Here is a 25,821-nt window from a genome sequence, read left to right on the forward strand (position 1 = left end):
AAAAGTCTAGAGACTTCTGTTTTGTGTTAGAGGCTATGAGGTCACAATAATTGCTTGAAGAAAGGCATACTGTCAGAAAGTGAAATATAAGGACAAAGAACTTCCTTTATGTCTAGGCAGTGGAGAAAACTCCTTGATATCCCTTTTATCAGATAAAAACGAGCAACACGCTTTTTATATACGTCACTTCTTTTGTGGCGTAGGAACATGCTGAGTCAAATGATGACACTCTCTCTCACACCGCTGCCTGCCCAGCCCCAGAGTGACGGCTGTGGAGTGGAAATCTGAAAAACCTCCCATCGCGAGGCCGAGTCCTCCTCTTTCCTCTTTGCGACAGTGCCACCCAAGTGCTGAATGACTTTGACCCTGAAAGCCCAGTTCCCCCACCCACATTTTCCTTTACAGTGTAACTGAATGGAGGCTTTTCCCATAGCTTAGTCATTGCTATGGCTCAGCCAAAAGAGCCTGTAATGTACAGGGCTGCTTTCAAAGAATTTTTATAACTGATGTACGTGAAATTTCATGCATATACTACCTGCGACTTGGGGGGATTGTATGAAAGCAAGGGGGAGAGAGTTATGCTGGAAAATGGGAGACTAATAAGAAGACTCCTGTGTACCAGATTCAGGAAAACTAGTGTTTAAAATATTTCTGACAGCTTTCCAAGCCCATTCTACCCTCTTCGAATCTTACTTTCTTGTTATAAGCTTTTGTATAATTGTTCTGTCTTTTAACCTTGTTTTAAAAAGGGAAAGTCAAACCTGGGAAAAAATCTGCTCTTAACTCATATTTGCTATAAAAATCAGAGTAAATACAACTTTGAATGTGCTGACATAGACACTAAAAATTTATCAGACTTCATACAACACTGTAAAACCATTTACATTCTCCGTAATGTTCCTCCAGAGTTAACTTACAGCCAATTTCTAATCCATACTGAAGTGGGTCTGACATTGGCTAATAAAAAGATTCCATACAGTAAATGAAGGAATTAGAGGAATAAATGGAGCAGTTTTCACAGGAGATTGTGAATTTCTGTCCTAACAGAATGTACTGAAGATCAAAGGGGTGCTTTTATTACAGAAGATTCTTCTATCATATATGGGTAATTACCTTGAATACAACATTGATGACAATTCCCAGTTGCTGGATAACAAGGAGTATGACAAGTGCTAATCTGGCTAGGTTATTAACTAAATTTTAGGAGTCTGTTCAGTATTGGCATGTCAAATTAAAACGTCTCTGTGCTGTATCCCATCTCTTCTTCCTTCTGAATGCTAAAAGAACAGAGTCAGCCTCCTGTTCTGGTTTTGCCCAGCCAGACTAAACTCTTGAGCAAGAAATTCCCCAAGCATGTAGAACAGGGGTGTCAAACTCATTTTCACTGGGAGCCTCATCAGCCTCACAGTTGCCTTCAAAGGGACAAATGTAATTTTAGGATTGTATAAACATTTATAAATGTTTAAAATTACATTTAATTACATATAATTAATTATATTTAATTACCTAAAAATGTCCTTTCCTTTCATGCTGGAGCAGCTTTACACCTCCTGGCTGAACTTTCTCCACATGTAGGATGGAAGAAATTTTGCTGGGTCACCAAGTCTGGTCTTTTGCCATTGCAGGCATCCATGTCATATAGTTCCTTTCACATTTCAGCTAAAAACTCCTGTATGAGGTCTTACCAGTTTGATCTTTGTAATGATAAGAGCTTAGAGCTTCTATGCCTGAGCTGCATTCCAGCTTTTATAGGGCAACTTCATTCTTATTTACAGTACTACTCATAATCTTTACCCACTACTAAAGGACAGCCACCTTCAGAAGACAAGGCAGCTGTTGACAGGAAGTCAGGCTACCACAGTTCACAATTTGAGAGCAGAAAGTAGTTGTTCATCTGAAAGCCACAGGCAGGGAGAGGTGGGGGCAATAAGCAAGAACAGTCAGTGTTCCAACGCTGACTTTTCTCCTGTAGCTCTAGTGCCTGCTGGCATTGCACTGCCGATCTTCAGGTCTCCTTGGGAAGCACAGCGCAGCAGTGCGCAATCTTCCTATGGCAGAACTGTTCTCTATTTGTAATACATGTTTCCTGACAACTCCACCAAGAGATACTATGGCCTATGTTGTGAAAAGCAGCGATGTGGTAGTACTGAAACCCAACAGTAAATGTTACATTTATTCAAAATGTTCAGAAAGAAAAATGAATATATGTTAGGCAGTGAATGGCAGAAGCAGAGTGGCACAATGCAGACTGCTGCCTTTCTTCATTTGCTAATGTTAATGAAAAGAATTCAGAAGAGAGCTAGTTCTATGCTACAAGATCAATAGCATAAAACACATAAACCCCAAAACATTTTAGTCTAAAGATGGACAGGTCTGGTGTGGAGTCCATTGCAGCCTGTGGGAATGCACTGCATACATAACTATTCCACTGGCAGTTGGGCCTTCCTATATCCTGACATGCATTGCATGGTGATCGGCTTGGCGTCACAGATGGTGTTTCAGTGTAAAAATTAAAGGTTTTATGTTATAGATTCTTCTGGAAGTCACTGTCAGGGTTTGGCAAGGCTGGTGTGGGATCTCTGCAGCAGTACAGTTGTTCCCCTCTTGCATAGTCTAGAGCAAAATGCACAGTGCAGCTAGTGAGAGGCTATGGTCCCTTTTCTCTCCTCCAGCAAATCTACCCTGATTTTTACCTTCTTTACAAAGACATTCTACATAAAGTTATCTTCAAATTCAATTGTTTTTCACTTTTTATTATGCTTTACTTTTTAGTGTATATTGGTAGAAGCAGATGACTGAATACCACTTTTATTTCTAACTAGTTTCGCTTTCTGTTTCTCATGTACTACCAAAATATTACGAATTGTACCCTCCTTCATAGAATCATAGAGTAGTTTGGGTTGGAAGGCACCTTCAAAGGTCATCTAGTCCAACCCCCCTGCAATGAGCAGGGACATCTTCAGCTAGATCCGGTTGCTCAGGGCCCCGTCCAGGCTGGCCTTGAATGCCTCCAGGGATGGGGCATCTACCACCTCTCTGGGCAACCTGGGCCAGTGTTTCACCACACTCATAGTAAAAAATTCCTTTCTCATGTCATATGTGTATATATGTTTGTGTGCATATACAGTTTCTACTAGAACTATTTTTTTAATGGTAGTGTTGGTTTCAAGTTCTATAAACTCATTCACATTGTTCTCCTGCCTTTTTTTTTTTTTTTTTTTTTTTTTTTTTTTTTTTTTTTTTTTTGTCTCCCAGGAGCAGCATCATGTCGTACCATGCTGGGATACCTCTTTGGCACAGCACGAAATAGTGAGGACAGAGGAGCAGCGTGACATCACGCTGGACGATGTGGTCTTTCTCCCCTCGGAGTGACTCCACGTACCTGCTCACAGACCAACTCCTCAGCTTCTGCTGTGCGCTGCCACTGCATGTACTGCAAACCAGTGGATCAGCTGTCACATGTTGCTTGTCCTTCAGCTTCTGCAGCAGAGAAGAGGCTCTCGTGTCCTGCCGCATAATGAAAGGGAAGGCTGAGACAGAAGCCACCTCTGCAGATCTCAGGATGTAGTAGTGCAAGTGCTTTCTTCAGCAGCAAAGCCATTTAAAGAACTTTCTACTTCAGGTCATTGCCATTCCGCTGTATCTCTGTGTCACAGTTTACTGCAGTCTGAGGAGCCTCTGTTATAGTAGCTTGGGTCATTGAAATGATCCAGGTTAAAAACTTCCGCTTTCAAAGATATACTTTGTCTTGACTGGAATCATTTCACTATCAACTCTACTTCCTCCTTAGCACAACTGACAGGTTTGCAAACAGCAGTGAGTCACAAGAAGTCAAACTCTTCTTCTACAGGCTTTGCTACTGATAAAAACTGTCGATCACCTACGCAACAAGTAACTACTTCACACCCAAGGCTGGGGGGGGGGCGGTGGGTATCACTCAGCAACTTCATTCCAGGAACAGCAATTTGGTGCCAGTGCAAACAGCATCCAGCGCTTTAGCAGTGCCTGAAATGCTGTTTCTGACACAATCATGTTAAGGAAGAAGATTTAGGGAAATCTTAACTTTGCAGCTTGGTCCGCATTTAAAACTCTTGCGGGTATAATAGTTTAACTTGGGCAAGATTTGTTGGGTTTTTTCAGGCAGTTATACCAATAAAATTTCTGATGTGGATTTAACTGTACCAGTATAGAATTATCTTAAATAGGAATACTAACACTGTTTCTAAAATATGAATTACTTTGTGAATATCATGCACTTTGTTGTGACTTTACACTTAAATCTGCTATTGAATTTTTCACAGCAGGTTATGTAATGGTCTGAGGTGACTATCTCGTGTTGTCCTTAACAGATCTAACTTTAACTTTATAAAAAACAGTTTTTCTTGGTCTAATTTTTTCAGTTGTGTCTGTTTCTGTCTTCATATATGACTAGACATATATAAGAGATATGAATGCGTGTGCCTGTGCCTACATATCTATCTTTTATATGCGCATACATGCAGATTTGAAAAGCTATATGGCATAGTTGCTTTGCATAATGAGTTTCATTTTTTTTCACAGGTCAGCACCTTAAGCGAACCTTGGAAAAATTATTGTGTGATCAGTCATCACACTGAAGCAGCAGCACCCATTTGGTAAAGGTAGCCTTGGATAAAAAGCTGAATGCTGTGGTTTCAGTGACTTATCGTTGAAACATTGTGGTTTCTGTGTAGGAGGCTGTATAAGCTGGACACATTTGACATCCTTGTTACTGAGCTGTGAAATCTGTACATCTAATTTATGAAAATTATCTCTGGTTCAATTTTATTTTTTTTTAATGAAGTCAACATATTTTCCTTGCATTCAGTGGAAACAATAATGGAAATGTTTTAAGAGGTACCGCGAGCCTGTTTTGACCTCAAAAAGGAAGAAGAATCAAGATATTCTTGATTATGATTAAGGTCTAAGAAGGAAATTAAAATTAAATAAAGGGAGTTAGAGGTGGGGTGAACACATTTCTCAAGTGTGGAGACAAATAGAGAAATTAACTGGAGAATGACATAGACATTATAAAATAAAAATCTTCCAAGAGAGAGTTTGATTAATAAATAAATCAAAGAACCACAAACAACTAAGTAAGGTAATTTAGAGTAAACCATGGTACTGGTACCATTTAGGGTAGCCAGCAGTATTTGTACTCTTTCAGGTGGTTTAAACAAATGAATAAGTTGACATGCAAGGTAAATCCAAGACTAATGACTCTACTTTAAAGGCAGGACAAAGAAGGAGCTGCAGCAGAAGCAGTTGCAATCACAGAAAAACGTGATTGAACACTAGATCAGTTAAATGTTTTTTTCTTTCATAGTTGAGTTTTATGCTACATTCAGTGAACTGGTTCCATTTGTTGAAAAGTGAAATGTACTGATGTTGGAGCAGTGAACATAGCAGGTATGCACAGCTGGAGTTGGAAGGAGCAGAGAGGAAATTTCTTGGCTGCTCTGTGCTGTATAGTTCTTGCAGAAAGGCATCCATGTCTGACCAGAAGAGTCATGGACCCACTGCATTGCCTTTCCTTCCCCTGGTGAGTACCTACCATAATCCCCAGAAAGCCAGGCTGTGGCAATACAGCATATCTGAGCCCCTGGTGTTGGCAAATCCTGTTCCTATGACTGCCCAGACCTCTGAGTTTTCACCAACAACAACTTTTGCCTCTGGCAGGCAAGTTCCCAGAAGCACGTACACCATCCTCTCTAAGTGAACCTATAGAAATGAGCAAAGACCTCTGAACAGGAAAAAAGGAGAAGAAAAAGAACACTCAAGGTACAAAACAAAGTTTCTTGCTAAAATTTAAATAAAATAAGTACTTGTGTGAAAATGACTACTCAGTGCATTTGTGGGAGTACAAAAATCATCTGAAAACATTAGTCAAAGACTTCTGCATGCGCAAAGATTGAAAGTGTGATTACCCGCTACCGATTAATTTCGGAGGGATGACTCTTAAGATTCATCTTAATAAATTTCACTAGTTGCTATATCGAAACATCAATAGAAGACCAGAGATTTTAACTCCTTGCAACTGTCTCATTGGTCCTGACAGAAGAGTTGTTCCTTTGCTCCTTCTCAACAAAAGAAAAAAGCAAAAAAGCACCACACTACACACACACACAAAAACCCCCAAGCTGTTACTCCAACATTGGAAAATTAAGGTGTCTTATCCTGCTTGTGTTTTCCTTCCAGAAAACATACCCAATAACCATGGTAACTGCATCTGTAGGCAAATATATAAGAAAACAGTAAAACTACTTTATTAAGATACTCTTGTGGACAATTACATTTTTCTTGCCTGTTACTTATGTTCTTCTTGCAGACTCAACATTTGATACTCCATTCCTTGAGCAGACAGTGCAGTTTCTCTCAACTAACTTCTGGGAAAATGAGCGAAAAACAAGGAGGCATTTAAGATGCTAGTCCAGATCAATGGAGGCTTTTGAAAATCACTTTTCCCTCGTAATCACTGCAAGTGTGGGATATACAGATAACCAAGGAAGAACTCTTTTTTTTTTGGTCTGTGCCTATGTTGTATCTTTTTCTGTGTAACTAAGACTACAGTTCTTCAGATCCCTGGTTGGTGACGTTTTTAGGTGGTTTCTTAGCCACTACATCTCCAGTTGTCTCTCTGGGCCTGCCTTCCTCCTAATCTACTTGCCTGTTGCAGACCAGGGATAGGCAGCGAAGCATCAGTGCTGTACCTCTGCACCAGACACCCCTTCTCCCTCCCAGGATGGTCACATCTAGGGTGCTGAGGAGCAAAAGCAGCTCCTTAAATCTCCCCTTCTGCAGACTTGAGCCCTGGATGTTGAAGGGCTAGCTAAAAAGTCACAGGATGTCCGTTTTTTTCCTCTCCTTCCAGCACCAATCATTCACCAGCTTTGGTGTTTGCCTCTCAGGGGACAGGTTAAGTCATCCAGCTGAAAACGTGTGTTGTGGCAGCAGGGAGTTGTTAGGCTGGACCAGACCTCATGGTGGTGCTTATCCTGGGGAGTGCTTGGCAGTCTGGGCACAGACACTGCAGGTACCTTGCTGTGCCTTCAAACCAGACCTTCCCCTGCCATCAGCTGAGCCACTGCTGGCTACTGCTTACGTGCTTGTAGCCCAACAGCAGGCAAAATGAAACGTTAAGAGCATTTTACTTGCCCTTTGGGCTGGTCAAAGAATGCACATGTACCAGGGCTAAAGCCACAGCACCTTGATCTCCTGGAGTAGTTGTGTCCATAGAGAGGTGGTAGATGCCCCATCCCTGGAAACATTTGAGGCCAGGCTGGACAGGGCTCTGAGCATCCTAATCTAGCTGAAGATGTCCCTGCTCACTGCAGGGGGGTTGGATAGGTGACCTTTGAAGATCCCTTCCATCACAAACTATTCTAAGATCATGTACACAGAATCACAGAATATTAGGCATTGGAAGGGACCTCGAAAGATCATCTAGTCCAATGCCCCTGCCAGAGCAGGAACACCTACATGAGGTTATACAGGAATGTGTCCAGGTGGGTTTTGAATATCTCCAGCGAAGGAGACTCCACAACCCCCCTGGGCAGCCTGTTCCAGTGTCTGTCACCCTGAGAAGAAGTTTCTTCTTGTATTTAAGTGGAACCTCCTGTGTTCCAGGTTGTACCCATTGCCCCTTGTCCTATCGTTGGCAGTCACCGAGAAGAGCCTGGCTCCATCCTCATGACGCCACGTGTCAGGAGATGCTGATTGGAGTACAGAGGCTGCAAAATAATTATACTTCATATTGCTGCACAGCGGGTGACAACATGAAGGGAAATGGAAACACTAAAGCTGAGAACAGGAAAATTCTTTGCTTCTGTTAGAATGTCAGAAACGGCCTGAAGACAAAAGGAGACAAAGATGTGATTTCCAAAACAATAACCGGAGATCAAAGGAGGCTGTTTCAAATCACAGTTTGTGGTGGATCTGCAGGAAAAGGTCAAAGAACATTATTTTGAAGGGTGCTGTGAAAAATACTGAGTATTGCAGAGAAGCAATAGACTCTGTAGCTTTTTTCTTGGCTTTCTTTTTGCCAGTGCTCTCTGCCTTTCTGTGTTGACCATGCTGTTTTTTTCTGAGAGAAGTGGCACTGTTCACTTCACTTTAAATTGCCTTTAAATTGAGCAGAGATTAAATAGTTTTACCTTCTGGTATAATCATAAATGCCATGGAAACTCTCCTCACTCGTTCTCTGAGCTGTCTTTTTTTCTGCTCTATTGCTAGATCTAGTTCAATGCTTTTAAGGATTTAACTGCATGAATTTTCTCTTTTAGCTCTGTTCTTCATCATATTGTGTTTTAAGTTTGTCCAATTTCTGTCTAATAAATAATTAGAAATATCAAAATATTTCATGTTGACACTTTCATATAAGCATTTTGGTTCTCCGTTTATGATGTTTCATTCTGAAATTTTGTTTTATTTGAAATAGTTTTAAAAGGTGGAAGATATTTTTTCATAGTTTGATGCAGAATGTTCAACCGGAGGTGAGCTTTTTTTTGCTTGACCATCTCAGTAATTGCAATCTGTGTGTGGCACTTCATACGTCTTCCAGAGAATAAAAAAATCAGATGCTCGCCCTGTTTTAGGCAATCAGTCTAACATTTAGTAGTCATTCTCTGTGCTTTCTTAGATTTTAGCGTCATCTTCCCTTGCAGTGCCTTTACTTGCATATGTCCTGCTGTCAGTCTGTACTCTAATGCATTTGGTGACATACTTGGGTGACTAAGTGTGATTGACTGTGAGGAGCTGTGGAATATCTGTAAAAGCTTCGTGTAGCTCAGGGAAGAGCTGGCCAGTGCGGATCTGGTTAGGTCTGGGGACTGGAGATGGGGTGATGTCCTTTCTATCTTAACATTTGTCTGCTTCTAACAGGGCCAGAGCAATTTTCTTTGACTTGCCAGACCAGGCTAGGGAATCTGGATTTACCAACTGCTATTAGAGGTAGTAGTTTCCTTTATTTTTTTTTTCTCTCACAGAAAGATAAATAGTGAGGCTTTTTGAATTAAACAGTGTCTTTATATTTAACTTGTTCCTTTCTGTTTTAAAAAATACAAGTGCAACCTCTTTATAAGGTTAAGAGAATGGTCAGGAGAAGCCAATCCTTTATATTATAAATTGTCTTCTTTGTATACAATTATATTTTATACAATACTTTGTTTTCTCATTAGTGTAAATTATTCTTCAGTGTTACTTAACATCTTCCATAAGTTAGTGGAAGATGGTCTAATATGGGTTGATGTGGACTGCTATGCCTTACTAGTTCTATAGACCAACACAGCACTTTTTTGCGTGTGGTGGAAACAGGGTAAAAAAGCCTTAGTTGGCTATTTGTCAGTTCCCATTTTACGCACTGACTGAAAAGGCCAGGTCAGGCCCTGGCGGTCCTTTGGCTGACCGATGCTCTGGACCTCTTCCAAAAAATCTGAATTCCTCTTTCTGAAGAAATTCAAGGGAGCTCACACCATGGGACACTCAAGGCTTGTTTAAGAAAAAGCCTGTAACTCAGCCCTGCATTTCTTCAGTTTAAATGGAATAGCCCAAACTAAAATATGAGCCAAGATTTCTCTAAGAACAATGTGCGTGAACAAGACCACTGTTAAAAGAGAGGTTATTGCACTGGTTATGAATCAGAGCAGCCAGAATCCACACCTCCATCGCTTCTCAGTCTAGTACTGAGAAAGCTTTTCAGGTCTGATTAGTCATTGAGTTAAGTGTAATAAATGTCAGAGAATATAATTAACACCCCCCCCTTTCCCCTGCCAGTTCAGTTAAATGTGAGGCATAGCTGCTCTCTAGTGGACTTGTGAATAGTGTCAGCAATGTAAGTACACTTAACATCCCCAGAAAATAATCATGTAGATCCTCTGCTGGGAGACAGAAGGTGAAAACTTCCTACACTTGTGAATTCAGCTGCTGCTTTATTTTTGTGCTGTCTCTCAGCACTTTAGGTAGCTGACTTACACCAGTAGGTTACAGTGAAATGGCAGAATGCAATAACAACTTTAAAATCGGTATCTCCTGTCCAAGGCTATGGTGAGCAATATTTAATTATCTATATGTTTTGTTTGCAGATGACAGTGTTTCCATTTAGCATCATGCTCAAGTGGCAAGTATCTTAGAGCTGAGGAAAAAACTGTTTCATCAGAAAAGGGGAGAAGGTGTACAAAGTGCAAGTACTTACTCCCTTATTCTAAAGCTGTACAGAAGGAATAACCTAAAGCCACCAAAATACCCCCAGAAATAATCTTCTGCCTGTGTGGATTTATTGATGGGTAATCTTTAAAAGAATTTCAGAACAAATCTGTTGGTTACATTCTTTTATTGCAGTAACTTTAACAAAAATCAGTGACAGATTTCATAAGCAGCCCTGAAATAACTGATGGACCAAAGAATGTCATTCAAACCCACTAAAGGTTAATAAGAGTAACTGAAAACTTTAGTCTTTAATATAATGAATAAAATTATGTTTACAACAAAACAGCCTGTACTTAACCCAAAGTTATTCATATATATGCAAGAAGGTTTGCTTAAGATGCAGTATGCATTTCAAAAGCAGCTTTAGAAATAACCTGGATATCCCATTTCTTAGATTTTTAGTGAAATTACTAAGAAAAGAGTTCCCAGCATAAAGAAGTCTGGCAAAATATTGAGAAAGTGAAAGGAGTATTCTACATTATGAAGTCTTATACAACTATAATAATTTGTGTGTGTGTCGAATAACGAGCTATTGTGGTACAATGGTAAAGACAATGTATTTGGAGTTGTATTGCCTAATTAAATTTCAAATTAACAATACCTGCCTTAGGCCCCAGAAAATCATTAAAAAAAAAAAAAAAAAAAGAGGAAAAAAGGAAAAAATCATATTTTCCAAGTTAGCTGAGGGGAAAAATATTATAAAGAACAGAGTTGGCAAATGGCTTATTTTGGCTTCTAGTATCATGGGGGGGTTTGTTATTGGCTTTAAAACGAAAACGTCACTACGTTCCCTTCTCACAGCAGCAGGGCAGAAGTACGAGGTATGGTTATGTGGGGTCAGCAAACACCCAGATCATGCCAGCTCTCTGCTGTCAGAAGCATTTTGAGTACCTTATGATGACACCATGCTTTCCCAATTAATAAAAAGGCAATTTGTATTGCACTGATTTCAGCCTTGTAAGCTTTGTTCACAATCATCGCACCACTGTTAAAGCAAGTAACTTCCCAACTTCCCCTGTGAAAAGAGGACTTGCTGAATAGGGAAGCATATGAATCTTGCTGAACCTAAAGAAAGATGCTTGGAAAAAATGCGTGTTCATGGTGCTTGTAGCCTGAATGATTCTGGGTGGCTCGTTACAAGAGAATGGGAAGTCTGACTTTTGCTATCCTTATTAACCACCAGATCCAACCTTTAGTTCAGTGGGAGTAAGGTAACAGTGGTTTAAATGAAAAAAGCTCAGACTTGGAAAACAAGAAATGCTTTTAGCCTCCATAGTGAACATAACAGGCTCTTCTGAAGGATAACATCAATCTGTGAAAATATGTCAGTCTCAACTGCGCAGAGGTCAAAATAGATATATATATATATGAAAACTAATATTTTCTATTTCCTTTTTGTTCAGCTTCCTGTATGCTGAGCCCAGGTTGTTTATTCTTCTGAATGATGCAATGGGTTAACGGATAGTATGTGGGTTATCAGTAAGGAAATCTGAAGGTACAGGGACCATAACAGTACCTTATGTTTCAATTTGATTAAACTGGTGCAATTCCGTGTAAATGGAAAATTGTGAAGGTGTATAGCCTTCATTTTATCAAGAGGATACAGTAGGAAGTAACCTAAAACACAAGCTATCGTGTTACTTCTTATTTCTAAATAATTAAATGCCTTGAAGTCTTTCAATTCAAGATCTGTGCAGTCTTTTTACAAAATATAAAATATATGCATAGTCCTTCCTGCAAAGGCTGAGATTTAGAGAGATGTGAGGCTCAGGGGAAGCATTCAATGGATTTATTTAGGAATTAAGATAAGTTGCCAGGAGGCTGCCATTCTCTAACTTAGCTTGCACAAGCTAATGAGTGAGTTTCATTCTGGAGACTGTTTCTATGGCAAGCAGTGTCTTACATGGAAAAATACTTTACTTGCTTTAGAAATCTGAGTAAATTGAGGATATTTCACATCAAACTTTAAAAAATATCTCTCCTTTTTGTTTCTTTGCTTCTTCAGAGTGTGTACAGCAATGCAGGGTAAGCTCAGATGCCTTTTAGAAATAAAAAGACTTGGTGCACAGGGAAGCTGCCCTCAACCCCACATACTTGAGAGCTCCAGCGCGCATGCTAGCTACACACAAGGGTGCAGCAGGGCTTCCCCACAGGGACCCACACCAGGCTGAATCCGAACCCTTGTGCAATCTCACCTGCTTCCCTCCAGGTAAGCCATGAGAGACACTTGAGTGTCTGCCCACAGTAAAGGCAGACTGGAATACCAGCAGCAGGACCATTTCAGTAGTCACATTCATCATCGTGCAACTTGATGCTTCTAAAACACATATGGATAGTAGGGATATGCCCTTTGTGTCATACGCAAAATAGTTGATATTGTACGTGGACAGCAAGAAGATTTTCTTTGAGGTGTGTCTGATATATGTTGTTTTGCTTAACTGCTGTTGCTTGAATAAAGTTCAATATTAATGTTTCTTAAAAAACAGCAGGGACAGAATGCCCTTGGTTAACCCCACCTTAGCACTGCATGTTTATGTTTTGAAACCAGGGTGGGGTGGTTTATATTTTGATAGACCATTATCTAAGAGGGAAGCAAATAACTTGAAACCTTTACCTTTCAAGTGCCTGTGATCTGAATAGTGGTTTGTTCCTCACTGATGTTATTGCTTATGTGCTGCACAACTGCCTGTGAGGGCAGTGGGGAGCTAAGGAGAGTTGTTTACGCTAAAGGTTTCAGATGTTCTATTTGATGTGACTCAGTGTGGAGGACAGCAGCATCAAATATCATCCTTCACCCAAACTGCTTTCTCCATATATTCCACATATAGTGCAATACTGAGCAGGTCAATAGGCAATCCTAGTAGGTCACACACAGAGAAATAAATGAGCAGCAAGAAGTTTAAAAATAATGGAGAATCAGTAGCAGGTAAATCTTGTGCAGGCTGCTTACAGTAATTGGTGGTTTATGCCTGAGCGTCTCATGAGGCCACTCAGTCACATAGGGCAAGCCTTTTGTGCCATTCCTCTCTTCCCTGAGCTGTCAGAGGGGAAGGAACTTCTCTTCCTCTGTGAAGAGCTTTAAGTGAAAAAAATTACAGAAGATCCCCAGCATTACTGCTAATAGAGGCAGTCTTTTACGTGACTGTAGACCAGACCTAAATGTAGTGCTCCGAGTTTAGGACATGGAAAGGAGCCTTCAGCCTCCTTTCCAGCCCTTTACTCTGGTACTGATGAAATTATAACCCTAACTTTCCACTGTGCTGTACTGTAGAATAAGCAGGGCTGAAAGTATATGAGCTACAGTAATCCTTTGGGCAGTACTGTACTACAAAGGATGACCCTCTGCTGGTTAAATAATCCTCTGGTACCTCGTTGGAAAGCTGAACAATCACTGTACAAATGATGCCTGAATGCAGTATATATTAATGGTTTGCTGGACAATTTTGGCAGGAGTTTGTAGATTGAGAGGTTTGATGAGGAGCATAGAAAGCTCTGTATGACATCAGAGCCATTCTCCAGGCTCCTCCTATTGTTAAGTTTGTTGCTTACATGTGAGGCAAAAAAACGAAATACTAAGTCCCACATAAGTAGTTTTCATGCTGCTATGCCTGTTTAGGAAAAGGATACATCACTGGAAATACTTGGGACATGACATGACAGGACCAGAGAGGTCGCTTTGTTTTCCCCACATCCATACTTTCTATATTTTTCATGTGTTTATTTGTAATAAGTGGCAAGAGCAGACAATCTAAAGTGGGAAGCAGAGCGTTCAGCCATCCAGGAGGTGCAGGAACATACTACCGTGTGTTAGTACTAACAGATTAAATGAAGGCTCCTGTACACCTCTCCTCTGCCCCCACTCCCCAAGGCCTGCAAGGTACTCAGGTATTAAAGTGATCACCTTATAAATGGCTATAGAGAAAGAAATGAGCTATATGTTAGATTTAAAGGGACTTTTCTGGTAGAAAGAAGAGATATTGTGATCTCTTTTTTGGGATGTGTCTCTGCTCATCTCTTCCCATAATTTTCTTCTTGCCCCCATTCCCCTGGATTTCCTCCGTTTCTTTCTGCTCTCAGTTATATGATGAAGACTTCTCTCCGTCTTGCTCTTTGCTCTCTTACCATTACCCTAGCAACACTGGGGCACTCTGTCATCTTTACCTGCTGCACCGAGCAGTAAACGTGCTTCTCTGGGTTATGTGACGTGGCAATTGTTTGCTGGGGAGCCATGTAATTGAGATCATGTCTCTCGTGGTCATGAACATGGGTCTCACCAGCTGAGAGAAGAACACCACCCAATGGTTTGAGATTGATAAAGGATCTCTAATGCTCAAGTAACCTCAAACTGCAGTTCAAAGGGCTGAAGATGCGGTTACAGTAGGTGTCTTGGAGAAGAAAGGGTGGCACCAGAGGGGTGAAGCAGAGTCCAGTATCCTTTGTGGATAGAACAGCATCATGACTCAGGAGCACACTTGTAGGAGACAGCTGCCCATAGGAGCTGAGCCCCGTGTTAAATGACCAAAGAGGTCCTTCAGGATTTCAGCTCCTTGGTCAGACTTGCAGGCCAGCAGCCAAAGGTGGGCCCAGGTCCCAGGCAGCTGCAGAGCACAGGATGCAGTCAAGGGCCCAGCAGCAGGGAGCTGCACCACCACTGCTAGCCAGCTCCCCCCATGCTGTTCCCACAGGCTGCTTCTGGCCAGGACCACCTGCTTGCTCCTGGCTGGGCACACTGGGCATCTGCACCAGCCCACCTCCCTGCCTGCTGGTCCTGCCTTCTCCATGGAGCTGCACCTCTGGGAGCCACCACTGGGTATCTGCACCTCTGGGAACAGCTGCTGCAATGGGACTGCCAAGCCATCCTCTTATCCTCCTTCCAATCCTTCCTGGCAAACAGTTTTCCTGGGATGACTTCATCAAGTAAGTTAGTTTGCCCAAGACTCTGAGGACTATATGTACAAGCAATATTTTTCTCCTAAATTTATAGGCAAGAGGTACATAAGTAAGTGACTTCAGTGCCTAGCATGTACCTCCTGCTGCAAGGCACAGGACCTGCACCTTCTCAGCACTGGTAAGACTCTATGGCACTAGTCACAGCTAGCGACTACCCGCAGTCACTCTGTCTGGCTGAACAAGAAAACTTGTGGTTTTATTTCCGCTTCCTTGCTAGGAGTCTCAAAGCCAGGCTTCCCTGTTTGGGGCAAGAGATACACTCCCAAACCTGACATCCCTCTTATTACTTGTAATTTTAGCATCTGTTTCCTCCTTGGCTTTGACTTTACATTCACATTCACTTTGTCCCTGTGAGCACGTCAGCACTTGGTGTTCCTGCAGCATGGTATTGCTGCGTCCTCATCCTCCCCTTCCTCCCACTCGCCCCAGCTCCTGCCACCTCGGCGCGTCTGACATGTCACCAGCCAGTGGCTGTGACAAAACTGGCATGTCCAGGTCACAAGCCCTGCACTCCCCTGCTGGCTAAGGAACAGCTCCCCATTGCCTCACTGGCTTTAAAGCCCATGGATCTCAGTTTCTTCTTTTCACCTAACACTCACCATTTCCTTCTCTCCCTTCGAAATATTTGTTTCTGGTTTAAGAACATGAATTTTCTTTGCCTTGAGAAAGACTTTTTCATACAACTCTGCCTTATTGGTTCTCCGCTCCTTCCTTTCTCAGGTGGAAAATGCCTCTTCCTGTCCCCAGACTTGTTTTTCTCTTCTGTTGGGACTGGTTTAACTGGTTATTATTCTGTGCTTCCAACATTGCTCAAAAGAACAAAGAAGAGAACAAAGTTGTATTGTATTGAAACAAAAAACAATTTCAGAATGGGGTGAATCACTCTTTCTTCAACATCCAGCTAGAAAAAAAAAAAAAAAAAAGAAAAAAAAAGATGATAAAAGATGATTCACTGTAGAAAGTCTATATGAGGTTTCTCAAATTCAGTCTGGTTTATTATCTATGAGGCAATTCTGTGCTTGTCATTCTGGCAATGTGGTGTCATTTTACTTGAAAATGGTCTGGTGGTTTTATTGATTCATTCCGGGAGATGATTTTATTTTGTTGGTACATTTGAAGGCTATTTTTGCTTTATGTAATGAAGAATGTGGATCATATCTTAATTTCAGACTATAGAGTATTTTGGAATATTTAAGTAAAAATATAGTAAAACATAACAGGAAAGGTAAGAAAAATACTGCACACTTAAATTAAAACTAGTGCTTTTTAATGCAGCAGATAATCAAGCTGTTGAAGTTTTTGCCTTGGTATCACCAAGGGCAAGACATTCATGAGATTCAGAACAATTAGACACACCGATAATATCATCTATAGTTAAACTAAATGGAGAAAAAGAAAACCTGTGTACTGGGGGACGGTGATGCCTGCAGGGCATTCCTTGGGGCGCAGAGGCTGTGCCCCACACGGAGAGCCAGCAGTGCCCCCTCGGCTGGGCGCTGGGCTGCTTTTCAGCCCCATCAGGCTGGATCCAGCCTGGCAGTTCCCTTGGGCTGGGCAAACGCTGCGGCTGCCTCGGCTGCCTCTGTAATACGGTTCCTCGGTGAGCACGCCTGGATGTGGTGGGCCGTGGGGCTTTGATGGACAGCGATCCCCCTACCTACACCAAAATTCCTGACCCTGTTTGTCAAATCAGACCAAAAGTCTGGCTCAGTATGAAGTTTGTGTTTGCATCTCCATATGGTGAGCGGGATGAGTATTTTGTAATCTATGTGAAAATGTATGTTGTTCACATGAGCTTTCTGTCTACTTCAGTGTTATCGCACCATCCCCAAAGAGGAGGACCACAAAACAGCTTGGATGGAAGTGAAGCTGTGTGCATTACTTGCAGGGGCACCCTGGAGACTCAGCAGCTGTTTGGGGGACTGGGTGCATTTTGGGGAGTGGTCAGGGAGGGTAAGGGAAATTCCTTAAACTCACAACAAATAGCACTGGATAGAAATGAAAATTTTATGTGAAGTATTTACACCCTCATTGTTTTGCATTTCCCTAACAGGATTTTTTCACAATTATTCCAAAAAAAGATTGTGAAGTTACCAACCATTGCTACACAGATGAGAGTGAAAGACGTGAGAAGCGGCACGGTCCCTCCCGACCCCCTCGGCACCCCGGTGGCACGGGTCCTGCAGGCTGGGCTCCGAGCCCCTGGCTCCTGCAGGTCAGTGGCGCGCCGGGTGGCTGCGGGAGGACGCGTGAGAGAGAGGGTGACAAAAGTTAGCAAAGTGAAGACTGCCACATGTAGGAGGTGTGATATTTATGGCAGTGCTGGCATACGTGCTGTGAATTGAAGAGGGCACATGAGGTCAGATGGCCCAGCTCTTTGACTCTTCCTTGCTGAGGGCTGTCTGGAGCAGAAATCAAACTGCCGCGTGGTGAAAGCTTTTCATGAATGACGTTTGATTAATGCTTGTGAAGGTGGTGGGAGGGGAAAATATGAAGAGGAATCAGTGCTGAGTGTGGCCAGAAGCACTGCTGGCAGGACACTTTCCCTGTTGGCAGAGGCACAACAGCAGTGGCCATGTACAAAGAGATCTGCAGGCGCACGTCAACTGTACATGTTGGCAGTTTCCCCAGCTAGACTTGGTTAGGATTGCCAACCAGACTGCCTCTTAACCTAATGTTCACAATCTACACACTTTATTAGAGCTATTTTTGATGTACCTATCAACGAAATTTACTGTAAGGCAGCAAGAGCGGTATAAATTATTAGTTTATGATTTATTTAGAAATTATTTCATATGAGATAAGTAGTATGCTTTGTTCTGAGGAATATGCTTTTCAAAGGCATTCTTCCTAGTGTACTAAGGGTAGTCATCTCCATGGGTGGAAAAATGAAAATCCATCATCCATTACTGAATTTCAAGCTGAAAATATCACAGGGAGAAAATAAGAAATGTATTTTTCATGCCTTTGCTGTATTCTAAATCTGTGAATTGTCACACCAGTAAATGACTGTATCTCCAGTGCAGAAATAGGAGTCTCAGTTCCATTTCAGAATGTAATGGTTGGCCAAATGCTTTTGCAAGGCTTATGTGGAAGACAGTGAATTTTAGTTGTGAGCATTGCTTAGAGCATGGTCAGCTTGCAAAGGACATAAATTGCTTCCAGATAAAGTGGAAACTGTTTGGGTAGTTGCTGATATTGAATCTTAGTATCAGCTATGACCATTCTCAAAATACTGCAGCCACATTTTCAAACTTGAATTTTCCAAGCAATTTTGTACGTCTTGTCTGCTGTGCCGGTACTTAGTGGTGGTCTGAGCCAAATGTTTCTGCTACTGGTGGACTGATTTTTTCAAAGCACTGCTAGTTGATAGCATGCCTTCTCAACGGCGGGCAACAGAGCCCAGCAAAAAGATGCTAAGATGAGCTCAGACAGCAAACTTGAGATTTATTTACTACACCGTAGGGCAGCAAAAGTGGTGTATGAGATTTGTCAGACACAAGAGAGAACTGTTGTGCTTTGTTCTGGGGAATTTACTGCCAGAAGGGAGTTGCAGTGAGTTCAAAACTGGCAAGAGCAGCAGTAATTATTCAGCCTGAAAAGAAATTGGGGCAGATTTGATTGAGGCTCCCACCCAGCCTTGGTCAGGCTGACAAGGTACAGTTTCCCTTTACAAACCTGGATTCACTTGTACCCATGAATCATCACAGCTACAGCAAGACGAGTACTGCAGTTTCTGCCAGGGTGCTAGCAGTTCCTCATGTGCATGTTGGTGCCCCTTTCCTCAGTGACAGGAAACCTGGGAATATCCAGAGACTGCTAGTAAACGACTCTCTGTTTACCAATGTCAAACCCTGCACTTTCAGAAACCCCGCTGGGGTTTGTGGTCACAGATGCTCAAGCCTGGGCACATGCTCGTGTCCATTTGTTCACTGTCAGTGTTTGAAAAATGCAGACGTCATTGTGCAAACTTGTGCTGCTTTGTGGCAAAAGGGAACATGGGGACATTTGCACATCCTTTTATGGGTGCCCAGGTGGTGTCTTTTTAGAAATGTACCCCTTTAACATCAAATTATGAATAAGATATGACTGGACCCGAGTGCTGTGACTACCATCAAGAATATTAAGCATGTGAATGGCAATAAAGCAGTGTTTAAAAACAAATGTTATGAACAAGGCAGCACAATGAGGGATTTAAAGATACCTTGTTTTAATGAAGTGAAATATAAACATTTAGGCTGACCTTCTATCACTTCTACTGTTTTGGCTTACATTTTGCAATCCCATACATGAATAGCGGTGTATTTTTATTCTAACCCTGATTTGCTCACAAGTTTGAATTTCTGAGGATAAAATTTGCTCCTCAGTATATAGACAGGTGATTTTAAAATTTGGCCTTAATTATGGGCAAAGACAAACTTGCCTATGAAAGCAGTGTTCAGCCACCTGAGAGTTTTCCAGCAGCAGGTAGTTCTCAGGTAGTGAAAAAGTTGACAGACATCAAAGGTTCTTATTCATGATTGCCTTTAAAATGGTATTTATCTATCTACTGCAACTTTTTTCTTCCTGAAGTGTTTTCTTGGGTGTTATTTCTGCAACTGGAAATGGCAGAAGAGGGTTTTTTCCTGGGTTTGCATAGTAGAAGGTCAAGTTTCACTAAGCAGACTAGGGCTCAGATATTTCATGGACTTCTCAATTGAATTAAACAAAGCTACTTAATGTCAACGAATGTGAAGTTAATTTAAATTTGTGTTTCTGTGAATTTAAGGCCTAGATAACCTAAAATAAAGAATTTTATACTTACCAAGTAGAAGGAGTAGCAGCACTGACCGTGCAGATTAGAAAGGCTCCTTGTTCTGTAGCATAACAGGGCTCTTCCATCCAAAATTATTTTATGATTGTATAACCAAGTGAATCCCTTTCCTTTGCACACATAATCCACGCTTAGGGTAGAACCTTTGATTTCGGACTAATTACTTTAACTAAGAACTTTGGAGTACTCAAATTTGTAACTTGATCTTTGTGGTTTGCCGTGCCGCTGCTGTTTGTATTACGTGGAGTTTTACTCCAGTATTTGTTCTTAGAGATCTGCCCATTGCTCCAAATCATGCCTGGAGTCACTTGCTGTAGCAGTGATTAAAATTTCTGCAGTTAGTTTTGGTACTCTGTGTTTAAGCAGTTGGGCAAAGTATCAGAAAACACTTGCATATGGTTTATATACACAGTAATAAAAATTAGCAGGATTGAGGAAGGTTTATGCCAGACCAATGCCGGTCGTGTTATATGTCCTAAGGAATGACCCAAACAATGGGGTAGGTTCATAAATACAGCAAAAAACTGTTGAAGAAAAATGTCTTTATCCACATACTTGTGGAGAACCATTATAACATGGCCAATCTTACCAAGTTTCACAATGAATAGTAAGTGGGAACTGAAAAAAACAAACTATTGCCTAAACTTTGTTACCGTAAATGTAAAGGAAAAGAAACACTGTAGGTGGGGATAGTAGTTCGGAGGCATTCCTTTGGTGTTTTGTATGTAACTGTCCCAAAAAACCCCAACAGGACTTCACCGTCAGAAATCTCCCGTTCTGCAGACTGCCTGTCTGTTCTTGCCTCATTGGCCACAACTTCTGAGCACCTCTGACAGCAAAAAAGAAAAAATTATTTGACGTATTTCACATTTCCACTTCTGCTCAGTGATCTTTTTTCCTTCTGTCTGTGGTTGTTTAACCTTGATCCCGTCATTCAGGTGAGAACAGAGAAAAGCGGAAACAAGTCTGTGTTCTTCCCCCCCTGCATGTCAAGACACAGCACGACTACCATCTCAGCGTGGTCTGAGATGGACTCAATGGCCTTGAAGCTAAAGTGTTGTTTAAAAACCAAACTATATTTTGATTATGGGTCAGTGATATTTATTTTTTTCAGCCAAAAGCAATTATTTTACCAACCGGCTACTGAAAATAGAGACTGTTGAATTTTCCCCCAGATATGGCTTCAGAGGAGATTGTGGGAAAGCACCATTCAGGTGCCAAGCTCACAAGCTACGGGGCAGCCAACGACCAGCCCTACATTTTGCAAAAGCTTCTGTTGAATGTGGTACATTGTGCATGTTAGGCCTTCTTATTTGCAAGCAGTTCAGCTGCCACAAAAAAGGCAGTGGAGCAGGGAGCAAAGAGGCATGTTGTGGGATAGAAGCCAAAGTGAGGTTTCCAGCCTGTGAGCTGGCTACTTTGCACTGGCAGATGTGAATTAGGTGGCTCAGTGCTGTGCAGTCACAGTCAGTCAGAAAACAGTCATGTTTGTGGTGCACGGCGTGGTGTGGCTGGTCCCATCCTGTTCAGCAAACTGGTGTTTAAACTGACCACTGTGCTTTTCCTTGCCCTGGTGCAACACCCAGAGCACCCTGCTTAGCTTTTGAATATCCACGTATAATTGGGCCAGTGCTTTCAAAAGTAAGTCATGGAAATTGGGTATGAATATTGCCCTCTTCATTTAGACACCTAGATAAAGTGCCCACCTTCAGAAACACAGTTTTGAAAACTCCAGACTTTATCATTAGTGACATTTTGGTAAGATCTCTTATCTGTGTGGTTCCACAAGTGACCTAGAACAAGAGCAGAATTCTTGTTCTTAGAAATGGAAAAATTTGCCCTTTAGGGAGTACTGCATCACGCAGAAATATTCAGGCACGTACAGGGCGGCCGTTTGCCTTTGCTTCGACTATCGTATCATAGGATGCTCTTTCTAAGCAGTAGCGGAATTGCCCAGTGGCAATCGATGAGCTGCAAAAGCAGCTGGAGATGAGTCAGGGTGGTTTTGTCCCGGGGCAAGCAGGGCTGGGGAGGATAAATACGCGGCAGTGCAGGTCTGCAGCAGGGCAGCGGAGAAGGGGGGATTCGTGGCACACCACAGTGTTTGGAGAGACAGCTGCCGGCCACAGCCACTGTGTGCATTGAGGTTGCCCTCAGATTTTTCAGTGATTTATGTTAGCGTGTCTGCAGCCAAAGAATCAGCTGTCTGGTTTTATTTTAGCGTTACTTCAGATGAGCCAAAGCAGATTTCCTCGTGTCAGCTGCAGTGGGGTGCTAAGATTTGAGAGAGGGTTCGTGCTTAATGTCTGGCATACGGGTCCCGGGTGCTTTGCACACTCAGGGGAATTGTGTGGGCAGCTCAGGATGTCAGATGGGTTTTGGCTGAGTATTTCTACTGTTTGATGGTGCACAGAGTCTGGCTGCGTATTTATATCAATCAGGAGTCATGAAGCATGAAAATACCATAGAATCATTTGGTTCTATCATGGTTATTATAAATACACCACCCCAAATACCCTAATTCTGGGTGTTAGCTTATAGGAAAACTAAACCATGCCTTATCTGTGCTAGGATTTCACTTTGAGTTAGTCAGCTCCAGCTAACAACGCTTATTTTTTTCAGAGGTAAACCAAGGCAAACCAAGAGCAGAAGGTGTAGCTCTCCCCAGAAGGAGTAGCATCTGTGAAATGAGTGGCTGTGGAGGTGTGCTAGAAGACTCAGTGCACGCACTGAATGCTTGGTCACGGTTGACTAAGGAAGGGGTCCTTAATTTTGATATGCATCTTTAGGTACAACCTTGCAGTTTCCCAAATAGAATCCTTTTCTGGTGAATAATGAAGGGGAAAATGCTTTACTGAAAGGGCACGTGAGAGTCAGAGCATTGTCTAATATTTCATCTGGACAAAGTTACAGTAGAAAAAGAAAGACTTGCAGGAGTCTATATACTGTTTTTCCTATCAGAAATAAGCAGAAAGAATTGCCATGCTAGGCAAAGTCTGCCTATATATCCTAGCAGTTCAATAGTTAGAAGAAGTAATCACAGAATCACAGAATGTCAGGGATTGGAGGGACCTCAAAAGATCATCCAGTCCAATCCCCCTGCCGGAGCAGGAACACCCAGATGAGGTTGCACAGGAAGGTGTCCAGGCGAGTTTTTAATATCTCCAGAGTAGGAGACTCCACAACCCCCCTGGGCAGCCTGTTCCAGTGTCTGTCACCCTCACTGAGAAGAAGTTTCTTCTCAAATTTAAGTGGAACCTCTTGTGTTCCAGTTTGAACCCATTGCCCCTTGTCTTATCATTGGTTGTCACCGAGAAGAGCCTGGCTCCATCCTCATGACACTCACCCTTTATATATCTGTAAACATTAATGAGGTCACCCCTCAGTCTCCTCTTCTCCAAGCTAAAGAGACCCAGCTCCCTCAGCCTTTCCTCATAAGGGAGCAAACTAACCCTTAACCATCTTTGTTGCCCTGCGCTGGACTCTCTCCAGCAGTTCCCTGTCCTTCTGGAACTGAGGCGCCTAGAACTGGACACAATATTCCAGATGTGGTCTCACCAGGGCAGAGTAGAGGGGAAGGAGAACCTCTCTTGACCTACTAACCACCCCCCTTCTCATACACCCCAGGATACCATTGGCCTTCCTGGCCACAAGGGCACAGTGCTGGCTCATGGTCATCCTGCTGTCCCCCAGGACCCCCAGGTCCCTTTCCCCGACGCGTAAGATCTTTCCCCAGCATAAGATCTTCTTTCCCCTCTTTTGGCAACCTAGAAAATTAAGAATAAAAATGGATAAACTATATGGAGACTCATCACTCTTAATCCACAATACACTTCTCTGCACATGGAGTTATGCAGAAAGATCTGCCCTTCAGCAGATCCAGATTCTACCCTTAGAAATGCATAGCAGTAACATCAGGTTAAACAAGAGCTAGAGTCTTCCCAAAGCTAAACAGACACCATTCTGTAGTCTTACCTTTTTAGTGTGCATTCTCCCTCCAAATTACTCATCCATAAAAATGCAAATGTCACTACTGAAATGAAAACTGTGCAAGGGAAAAAAAATAAATAAACCATTTGCTTCTGTCACTGGTCTGAAGACAGCAGTCCATATCTGCGGTTCTGCATTTCTTCAGTATAGGAAGCAAGCAGATCTGCAAAGAGGCTTCTTAAAATTCAAACAAACAAACAAAAAAATTAGCCTGCCAGTTCTGCCTGTGTATTAGAACATCTGTTGGCTTGTGGGGGCTTCTCTTTCTCAGAAGTGATCTGAAACTGACGGTAACATTTGTTTACTACGTATCTGACCAACCATATATAACCTTTGCCGAAGAAGCCAGATCAGAAAGAAAAGAGCAATGCATTCATCAGGATAGTAACGTAAGTTTTAAGGATGGTTTAAGATTAAAAACATACACAGGTCATAAGCACACATTACTGGAATGAAGTTTTGCAGAAACCAGAAGACAGTTGCTTTATCAAGGCAAAGATTGCTAAAAGAAATGCATGGTATAGCACTGGAAAAGACGACATAAAAAGAAAATAAAGGAGTTTGGTACAACAAGATAGAAACTGAGAAGACGCCAGCTACTGACCTAACTTACCTACTTGGTAAAGTAGACTTAAATTCCTCTAAATTCAAATTGGCAATGTTTCCCTTCAAAATTCCTGAAACTTGCATGAAATGAAAGATGTGCTGCTGAGGGCTCATATCACATGCAATGAAGAGGGGTTAATAGTCAAAGACTTGCTGAGAAAACCTGGTATCATTTTTAGGGAATATTTTTCCTGGAAGCCATATGCTTGCTTTGGAGTGAATTGTTCTAAAGAAAAAAGTAAGGGGTTTGTTTTTGGGGGGAAGAAGAGGCATATTTTTTGGGGGGTGTGTTGCTTTGGGGTGGGGGCCTGGAGTGATAGGATAAGGGGTAATGGTTTTAAACTACAAGAGGGGAGATTATGGCTAGATATTAGGGAGGAACTCTTTACGACAAGGGTGGTGAAACACTGGAACAGGCTGCACATAAGGCTGGTAGATTACACATTCAAAGCCAGGCTGGACAGGGCTCTCAGCAATGTGGTCTAGTTGAAGATGTCCCTGCTCATTGCAGGGTGGTTAGACCAGATGACTTTTGAAGGTTTTAAATGCTAGAAATCAAATAAATAAATCAACTTCTACCTTGGTCCGAAACAAATGCTGGTAAAAGCTTGTTCTGAGTTCAAAGTGCTGTGTTCAAAGTTAAGAAATTCCCTGACAGCTTTACAACTCCTTTCTGCACACTGCTGCTGTGTTTATGTCCCTTCTACTCACCTTTTTAAGGCTGTGGCTGTGGCTTGCACTGTGAGAAAAGCCTTTACAAGTCTCCAAAAGTTGGAAAATCGTGAGTCAAACTCCCTCAAGTGAGGCGGAGCAGGTGGGGGAGAGCAGAATTTCTTTTTTTACTTATGTAAGACTCACTTGATACCTTTTATCTGTGTACCTGCCAAAAATAAACTCTCAGATGCATTTCCACAGCCACATAAAACAAACAGCAACCTGCGACCAAGTTGTGCAACACATCCTGTAAAGATGATGTATACCTTTGTGCCAGGCAGTTTTGAGTGTAGGAAGGGATTTGGATTCAGGACTTGCTCAAGTGACCATGGTGGTTCCCTCCTTTCTTCCTCCAGCACTTCCCTGTGTCCCAGTTTTTACTCTAAGACTTGGAGGAACTGGTTCCTTCTCTCTGTGGTGTATGCCTCTCGTTTGCGACTTGAAACAAGCCTCTGTTGTGCTGTTCTTCAGCTAAAGGTAAAAATTAATTCATGTCTCCTTCAGAATTTAGTTTTTAACCGACAAAG

General features: G+C 42.0%; 1 long non-coding RNA gene across 1 annotated transcript in view; it reads left to right on the top strand.

The window, feature by feature from the left end:
* LOC309438817 overlaps positions 1-4,331 on the top strand; it is a 65,402-nt gene extending 61,071 nt beyond the window's left edge. Inside the window, exon 6 of the long non-coding RNA XR_014183870.1 lies at positions 3,256-4,331. This is a non-coding gene — a long non-coding RNA (uncharacterized lncRNA). The remainder of the gene's footprint in view (positions 1-3,255) is intronic.
* The last annotated feature ends 21,490 nt before the right edge of the window (positions 4,332-25,821 follow it).

This window comes from Streptopelia decaocto (genome assembly GCF_964273445.1).
Source record: "Streptopelia decaocto genome assembly, chromosome: 4".
In the NCBI taxonomy this organism is placed as follows: domain Eukaryota; kingdom Metazoa; phylum Chordata; class Aves; order Columbiformes; family Columbidae; genus Streptopelia; species Streptopelia decaocto.